Source organism: Scyliorhinus canicula, chromosome 3 (assembly GCF_902713615.1).
Source record: "Scyliorhinus canicula chromosome 3, sScyCan1.1, whole genome shotgun sequence".
Classification (NCBI taxonomy): Eukaryota; Metazoa; Chordata; class Chondrichthyes; order Carcharhiniformes; family Scyliorhinidae; genus Scyliorhinus; species Scyliorhinus canicula.
Genome location: NC_052148.1, coordinates 230,570,567 through 230,579,894, shown reverse-complemented (window position 1 = coordinate 230,579,894; position 9,328 = coordinate 230,570,567). Strand labels below are relative to the sequence as shown.

Sequence of the window (9,328 nt, the reverse complement as noted above, 5' to 3'; positions counted from 1 at the left end):
ACATTGTCTCCCCCAGTTTTCCTTGTAAGCCTCCAAATATTGTCTTTTGCAGTTGGGGGAGTGGGAGGCAGTGAAAGTAATCTTAGCTCCTGTATTGTCAACATCTGTTTGACAGGATGTGCATCTAACAGTCTCGAGATAGGAGGCCTCTTGGCAAGACCCTGCAATTTATCAAGATAATTCAATTAATGCAATTGAGTGAAGGTGATAAAAGGTGTAGGGTTGATTAGGGACCAAAAGAGGATTTTTGGGAGGGCACAGAGGGGTAGGACACAGAGCATGTCTGAGGTGTTTAATGAATACTTTGCATCTGTCTTTACAAAGGAATGAGGTGTTACCCAGCCATGGTGACAGAGGAGGAAACCTTGTTACAAGAAGGGTTCAAAACTGATACAGGAGGTACAGGATAAACTGTCAGGACTTTGACAAGGCACTGGGACCAGATGAGATGTAAACAAGGATATGGAAGGAAGTGGAGAGCAAATTTCAGGAATACTGGCCATAATCTTTCAACCTTCCCTAAACTTAAGGGAGGGAACTGGAGATATGTAAACATTATGCCCTTGTTCAAAAAAGGTTGTAAGGATAAACCCAGCAATTGCAGGTCAGTCAGTTTAACTTTGGTGATGAAGAAGTTTCTTGAAATAATTATTCGGAATAGAATTAATAATCACATGGAAAAATGTGAGTTGATTAGGAAGACTCAGCGTGGATTTCTTAAGGGAAAATTATGTTCACCTAACTTTCTTGAATCTTTTGAAGCAGTAACAGAGAGGCTTGATGAAGGTAATGCTGTTAATGTGTTGTATATGGAATTCCAGAAGTCATTTGTTACAATGCCACACAACAGACTTGTGCGAAAAGTTATAGCTCATACAATAAAAGGGACAGTAGGAATATGGATACGAGATTGGCTGCGTAATAGGAAACAGAGAGTAATGGTTAATGGTTCTTTTCAGGCTGGCGGAAGGTTTGTGTGGATTTCATCCCCCTCCCCATCCCCCGGGTCAGTTTTGGGACCCATGCCTTTCCTGATATATATGTTAATGATCTAGATCCTGGTGTGCAGGAGATCATTTCAAAGTTATCAAATAATACAAAACTTGGAAGCATTGTAAACTGTGAAGAGGATAGTGCAGAACTTCAAAATGACATGGGCAAGTTGGTAGAATGGGCAGATTGGTGGATGAAGTTCATTATGGAGAGGTGTGAGGTGATTCATAGAGAGACATTATTAAATAAGGGATACAACTCTAAAGGGGGTGCAGGAGCAGAGGAACTGTGATTCTGTAATATTCATGAAAACTAAGGCAAGCAACTTATGCTTCCAATTGAAAGTAATGTTTTTCACAGTTTATTATGTCTTACTAGTGAAATTCCTTGTACATCAAGGAAGACATTTTTCCTTATTAAATTGGACTCTGTTTTCATCAGAATATATTTCCAAATATTGCAGGACTAACTGTTGGTGCAGATAAATATTTTCCTTGCACCCAAATCTAAGTCCATTATCAAAATGGGTGTGAATCTTCCCCTCTCACACCACAAATCCTAAGTCTAATCACTGAGATAGATAGGTTCTTGATTATAGGAGGATCAGGGGGTATGGGGAAAAGACAGAAGAATGGGCATGAGAAACATATCAGCCATAATTGAACGGCAGAGCAGACTCAATGGGCTGAATGGCCTAATTCTGCTCCTATTTCTTATGGTCTTAATCTGTAGTGAAATGTTGGCATTCCTATTAGAATTTCATAACATCATTGCAGAAATTCTAGATTCTGAGTTTGTCTGCACGGTCATGAGCAGGTTAATGTTTTTGCATTATGGCAATATAGAAAAGGTCTCTAAAACCTCAAGTTAAACTAGTTCATATTTGGTAAGTCTTCCTTTTGAAGGTAGCTTCACAAATGCACTAGAGAATTCTGATAACTTCAATCCTGATTTGGTGCACAGTAAGATCTTTAATAAAGTAGACTCATGTCTATGATCAGAGCATGTAAATTCTAGGACAGGTAAGAAAATGGATATAAGCCCGAAATCAAAGAGTTGGTATTGAGGGTCATTCAGGCTAAAGGTGGAAAATGGTGTTCCAAATGCATCAGCACTGGAACCACTGTTGTTCTCCATTTAAATAAATGATTTGGTCTTGGGAATTGGAAGTATACTTTAAAAATGTTTCAACTTACCAAATTGGAGAGTATAGTTAATACTGAGGAAGACTGCAACAGGATACAGAAGAGAAGTTTGCAGAATGGGTGTGTAAATGACAAATGAATTCCAATGTAATTAAATGTGAGGTGGTGCATTTTAGCAGAAGGAATAAGGAAGTGACCTGCTCCTTGGAAAATAAGAGTGCAAAGTGGATAAAGGCATAAAGAAATCTAGCAATACAAATTCACAAATCAGTAAAAGTAGCAATGCAAGTTAACAGCCATGATAAACACAACATACTGGGTTTCATTTCTGGAGCAGCAGAATTCAAAAGCAGAGATGTTATGTTAAACCCATATAGAACCTTGGTTAGACCACACCTGTGCATACTTCTGGTCTCTGTTTTACAAAAATCACATAGAAGCATTGGAGAAAATGGAAAGGGATTTTCAAAAATGATACCATAATTGAGTTAGTACAACGATCAAAACAGACTGAATAAGTGGGGGCTCTAGGAAAGATAAACTTGGAGGCGCCCTGATAGAGGTCTTTACAATTATGAAGGTTGGACAAGTGTGCAAGTGGATATACTTGTGGGTTGTCTAAAAGAAGGAGTCATAAATGTAAGGTAGTCGAATAAATCCAAAAATGAATTCAGGAGCAACCTGGCCTGCAGTTTTCCAGCCTCTCCTTCCAGTCCCGCTGAAATCAAAGGACATTTGAGTAGCTCACCACAACGGCTGCGGAGGGACTTGCCGTGGCAGGACCAGAAAATCTCGGCCTTGTTTACTCAAATAGGTGAGAATGCACAATTCACTATTATATGGAATGGTTGAAGTGATCAACATAGATGTTTTTAAGTAGAAGCTAGGTAAGTAAAAGAGAGAGAAATTATATGGATATAATGAAGTAAGGTAAGTCGAGATGCATTTGGAACATAAATAGTAGCATAGATCTGTTGGACCACATGATCCATTTCTGTGCTATATAATTACAGTAAATTGACAAGATTACATAAATTGTGCCTGATCTACATTTTATCCTGCCCTGGTAATGTTATATTATCAAATTTTCAACATATGTAGTCTTTGTTGATGCATATACTTAAAAGTGTTTTAACATTGCCTCCTGTTTCCTCCTACCCACACACAGCTTCCTTCAGCTGGAGGGGTAGGTGTGGCCTTCCATCAGTTCTTTGAACAGCTGAGAAAAAATTCAGGTTCATGCTGCACCAAAACGCTTTAAACACCTAATTAATCTTTGAAACAACACATTTTTATATATATATTGCTTACAGCATGAGGTTTTGTACAAAGCCTGACTAAAATATGAACACTTGATCCCTCCCAAATTAAAATCTCATTCATACAGTGCATTGTAACTTTGTCATGGAGCTGCAAAGGGAATGAAAACAGAAAGCTAATTGAGTCTAAGGAATAAAACTGATCTTCCTTTTTCGGACTCCAAATGATAAAATCTGTATAACTGCAAACTCACTTAATTCAGATCATTAAGTATGATTAAAAAAAATTAAAATGTATATGCTTAATAATTGTTTATTAATTGTACTTGAGAACTCAATGATGACAGCCAAGGAATTACTTTGGACTCAATCCAAAAGTCGTATGCTGTCAGTAAGCAACATAAATATGAAGCACACCATTTTTTTAATAAAGCACAAGACTTGTGTTTATAGAGCATCTTTCATGACTTCAGGAAGTCCTAAATTGCTTTATCGCCAACCAATACTTCTTCAATGGTATATTTAGGCATCCATCTGTATCAAGAGGCAATTTATAGGTCACTTCTATATTGGACACTGTCTGTTGTGGCTATAGAGGCTGATTTGCAAGTGGTATTCCCTTCCACAGATGAATTGGTTTGAGGTCAACGAATGTTTTTTCCCCTGCCGGGGTGCTCTTTTTCCCATCTTTGGTTATTTATTTTGTCCTCTGTTTTTTCCACACGCTTCCTAACTGTTTGTCTCCGAGAACTCTGGTCAACAGCAAGTACTCCCCATGCATCGACTCCAATCCTGGTTAACTAGAGGTCTGGCTTGACAAGATCATCCTTGAATCTCAGAGGCAGGCAACCAATTAGTCTTGCGGCAATAACAAAGAAAATAAAGAACAATACAGCACAGGAACAGGCCCTTTGGCCCTCCAAGTCTGTACCGGTCATGATACCAACCTTGGCCAAAGACCTCACCACTTCCTTGTGACGTAACCCTCTATATCCACCCTATCCATGTGATTGTCAAGATGCCTTTTGAACGCCATTAATGTATCTGCCTCCACAACCTCCACGAGCAACGCGTTCCAGGCACTCACCACCCTCTGCATAAAATACCTGCCTCGCACACCTCCTCTAAACTTTGCCCCATGGACTTTAAACCTATGCCCCCTGGTGACTAACTCCTCCACCCTGGGAAAGAGTGTTTGCCCATCCAGTCTATCCATGCCCCTCATAATCTTGTGGACCTCTATCAAGTCACCCCTCAACCTCTATCTCTCTAATGAAAACAGTCCGAGTCTATTCAGCCTCTCCACATAGCTAACACCCTCCAGACCAGGCAACATCCTGGTAAACCTCCTCTGCACCCTCTCCAAAGCCTCCACATCCTTCTGGTAGTGTGGCGACCAGAATTGTGTGCAATATTCCAAGTGCAGCCGTACCAAGGTTCTATAGAACTGTAGCATGACTTGCCAGTTTTGATACTCGATGCCCCATCCAATGAAAGCAAGCATTCCGTGTGCTCTCTTGACTACTTGTCCACTTGTGTTGCCACCTTCAAAGATCCGTGGACCTGCACATCCAGATCTCTCTAACTTTCTATATTCCTAAGAGTTTTGCCATTTATAGTATATTTCTCCTCTATATTAGACCAACAAAATGCATTACCTCACATTTGTCTCGATTAAACTCCATTTGCCATTTCTCTGCCCAAGTCTCCAACCTATCTATGTCCTGCTGTATCCTTTGACAATCCTCAACACTACCTGCCACTCCACCAACCTTGGTGTCAACCGCGAACGTACTAATCAGACCAGCTACATTTTCCTCCAAATCGTTTATGGATACTACAAACATCAGAGGCCCCAGCACAGATCCCTGTGGAATATAAAATAAATGATACTGAAGGTGACAGGACAGGTTAATGGGGTTGTTTACAAAAGGGGGATTTATCAATAGAGATGCAGAATAAAAAAAGTGAAGATGTTCTGCTAAAACTATTTACTCATGAGCAGGGCCCCAGTTGGACTATTGTGTCTAATTCTGGGCCCTACACTTTAGGAATGATTACTTGGAAAAGATTTCTCAGTTCAGTTCCAGGGATGAGGAGACCTCAGTTAATCTGGAGAAGCTGGGATTGTTCTCCTTAGAGCAGAGAAGGTTACGGGGGAGATTTAATTGAGGCGTTCACAATCACGAGGGGGTTTTGATAGAGTAAATGAGAATGTGTTTCCAGTGGCAAGAGGCTCAGTAACCAGGGGGGACATAGGTTGGAGAGATTGATTAATGAACTAAAGGAGGAATGAGAAGAATTTTTTTAACACAGCGAGTTGTTGTGATCTGGAAGGCACTGCCTGAAAGGGCAGTGGAAGCAAATCCAATAGGGACGCTCAAAAGGTGGAGTTGGATAAATACTTGAAGGGGAAACAAATTGTAGGGTAGTGGGGAAAGAGGAGGGTGATGTGCAGTTCCCATCTACAACACCTTGTTTTCATTTAATGTTGATAAATTCCTATCCCTAGGGGCAACACGACCACACAGTGGTTAGCACAGTTGCTTCACAGCACCAGAGTCCCAGGTTCGATTCCCGGCTTGGGTTACTGTCTGTGCAGAGTCTGCACGTTCTCCCCATGTCTGCGTGGGTCTCCTCCGAGTGCTCTGGTTTCCTCCCACAGTCGAAAGATGGGCAGGTTAGGCGGACTGGCCATGATAAATTGCCCTTAGTGTCCAAAAAGGTTAAGTGGGGTTACTGGGTTCCGGGGGTAGGGTGGGGACATGGGCTTAAGTATGGTGCTCTCTCCAAAGGCCGGTGCAGATTCGATGGGCTGATTGACCTCCTTCTGCACTGTAAATTCAATGTTTCAAACACCACTAGTCACAACCTTCCATTCAGAAAAACACCCTTCTACTGTTACCCTTTGCCTTCTGTGACCGAGCCAGTCTGTATCCATCTTACCACCTCACCTCTGATCCTGTGTGACGTCACCTTTTGTACCAGTCTGCCATGAGGCACCTTGTCAAAGGCTTTACTGAATTCCACGTAAACAACATGCACCACCCTCCCCTCATCAATCATCTTTGTCACCTCCTCAAAAAATTTGATTAAGTTAGTGAGGCATAGGATGAGGAGCTGCATAGTGAGAACCAGCGCCCTGTGTAGCTTTGTAGTCCATTGACGCCTTGTGTAGTGTGAGCCTGACACAAACCAGCCATGGTTAGAAGGGATCCCAATAAGCCTCGGGGCAAGATGTCCTCATATGCATACTTTGTGCAGATTTGTCGAGAGGAACACAAGAAGAAACACCCCAAAGCCAGCGTCAACTTTGCAGAGTTCTCAAAGAAATGTTCAGAAAGGTGGAAGACCATGTCCGGCAAAGAGAAGTCAAAGTTTGAAGACCTGGCTAAGAGCAACAAGGTCTGTTATTATCGGGAGATGAAAAACTATGTCCCTCATAAGGGGGATAAGAAGAAGAAGAAGGATCCAGATGCCCCCAAGAGACCACCATCAGCATTTTTCACTTTCTGCTCAGAGAAACGTCCAAAGATCAAGAGTGAATCTCCTGGAATGTCCATTGTGGATGTTGCAAAGAAACTGGGAGAGATGTGGTCTACGGTGCAACCCAAGGATAAAGTACCATTTGAGCAGAAAGTTAAAGGAGAAATATGAAAAGGAGGTTGCAGCCTATTGTGCCAAATGCAAGGGTGAAACTGGTAAGAAACCTGCTGCCAAGCCAGCTCAGGCTGCAAAGAAGAAGAAGGAAGAGGGGGAGAAAGAAGAGGACGAAGATGAAGAGGAGGAAGATGATGAGGAAGAAGAGGATGATGATGAGGATGACAAATAAATAAATCTTGATTTAAAAAAATCTTTGTCTAAGCTTGATATATATTTTTTGCAAAGACAGGAAATGTGAACTTATTTGTAATTTGGATCAATGGCTTAGGTGTAAAGAAACTGTACAAAACTGTGTATAGTTAGTGTTGTATTTTTACACTGTGTAGCCAGGCCCTGTACTGTTGTAACTGTAAGTAGCTGATTTTTTAAGGCACAGCCTTTCAAGAAGAGAGGGAATGTTATTGCCTATTTAATGTTTTGTGTGGAATTTTCAATGGCAAAGGTAGTGAGGATTTTTTTTGTCACGCAATTAATACCAATTTTTCACAGATGGTTTTTGTAGATCATTTGTCATTACATATGATTGCTAACTTCTCATGTTAGATCATGAGAAGAATCAATACTTTTTTTATTAAAACTGAAATTTTTTTTTTAAGTTAGTGAGGCATGATCTCCCCTTCACAAAACCATGCTGTCTATCGCTTAGGAGTCCATTTGTTTCCAAATGGGTATAAATCCTATCCCTGAGAATTATCTTCAATAATTTACCCACTACTGATGTGAGGCTCACCAGCCAAGGTTTTCAGGATTATCCCTGCTACCTTTCTTAAAAAGGATACCACATTAGCAGATCCAGCAGAGGGCAGCAGAGCAGAGCTTCTGATTGGCTGTTCCGGGGAGATTTGCATACGTGCAGTGCGGTCAGCGTAAGTTGAAGGTGTACCCGCGCAAGTGACCCGAGGAGTTAGAGTGAAGGCAAGCATCCAGCAGAGGGCAGCAGAGCAGAGCTTCTGATTGGCTGTTCTGGGGAGATTTGCATACGTGCAGTGCGGTCAGCGTACGTTGAAGGTGTACCCGCGCAAGTGACCCGAGGAGGTAGAGTGAAGGCAAGAATCCAGCAGAGGGAATTAGAGCAGAGCTTCTGATTGGCTGTTCCGGGGAGATTTGCATACGTGCAGTGCGGTCAGCGTAGGTTGAAGGTGGTTTGTGAAGGGGCTGTTCTCAAGTGACAGCTTTACCTGAAACACTACTTATGTAGTGTCTCCCATCCATCCTCCTCCTCTAACCAAAAAAAAAAGTTCTGTCCGTCGGATTGCTAAACTAACAAGTTTTTTTTAAAAAAAATTTTGTTTTCAGTAGTTGGGAAGTTAGTTCAGTGGGAATGGAGGTTAGGGCAGTTGAATGTTCCTCCTGCAGAATGTGGGAGGAAAGGGTCACCTCGTGTGTCCCTGCTGACATCTGCGGGAAGTGCATCCAACTCCAGCTCCTCGAGAACCACGTTAGGGACCTGGAGCTGGGTGAACTTCGGATCATACGGGAGGCGGAGGGGGTTATTGAGAGGAGTTAGAGGGAGGTAGTCACACCTCAGGTAAAAGAAGAAGGGAGATGGGTTACCGTCAGGGGAACGAGAGGGAACTGGCAGGCAGTGCAGGGATCCCCTGTGGTCGTTCCCCTCAATAACAAGTATACCGTTTTGGATACTGTTGGGGGGGAGGGGGGGGACTTACCAGGGGTAAGTAATGGGGCACAGGTCTCTGGCACAGAGTCTGTCCCTGTTGCTCAGAAGGGAAGGGAGAAGAGGAGCAGAGCACTTGTCATTGGGGACTCCATAGTTAGAGGAACAGACAGGAGGTTCCGTGGGAACGAAAGAGACTCACGGTTGGTGTGTTGCCTCCCAGGTGCCAGGGTTTGTGATGTCTCTGATCGTGTTTTTGGGATCCTTAAGGGGGAGGGGGAGCAGCCCCAAGTCGTGGTCCACATAGGTACCAACGACATAGGTAGGAAGAGAAATGGGGATTTGAGACAGAAATTCAGGGAGCTAGGGTGGAAGCTGAGAGCTAGAACAAACAGAGTTGTTATCTCTGGGTTGTTATCCGTGCCACGTGCTAGCGAAGTGAGAAATAAGGAGAGAGAGGAGTTGAACACGTGGCTACAGGGATGGTGCAGGAGGGAGGGTTTTGGTTTCCTGGATAATTGGGGCTCATTCTGGGGTAGGTGGGACCTCTACAAACAGGATGGTCTTCACCTGAACCAGAGGGGTACCAATATCCTGGGGGGGAGATTTGCTAGTGCTCTTCGGGGGGGTTTAAACTAATTCAGCAGGGGGAT

General features: G+C 42.7%; 1 pseudogene; it reads left to right on the top strand.

Annotated features, from left to right (window-relative positions):
* Positions 1 to 6,522: 6,522 nt before the first annotated feature.
* Positions 6,523 to 7,449, top strand: LOC119963359 (annotated as a pseudogene).
* The last annotated feature ends 1,879 nt before the right edge of the window (positions 7,450 to 9,328 follow it).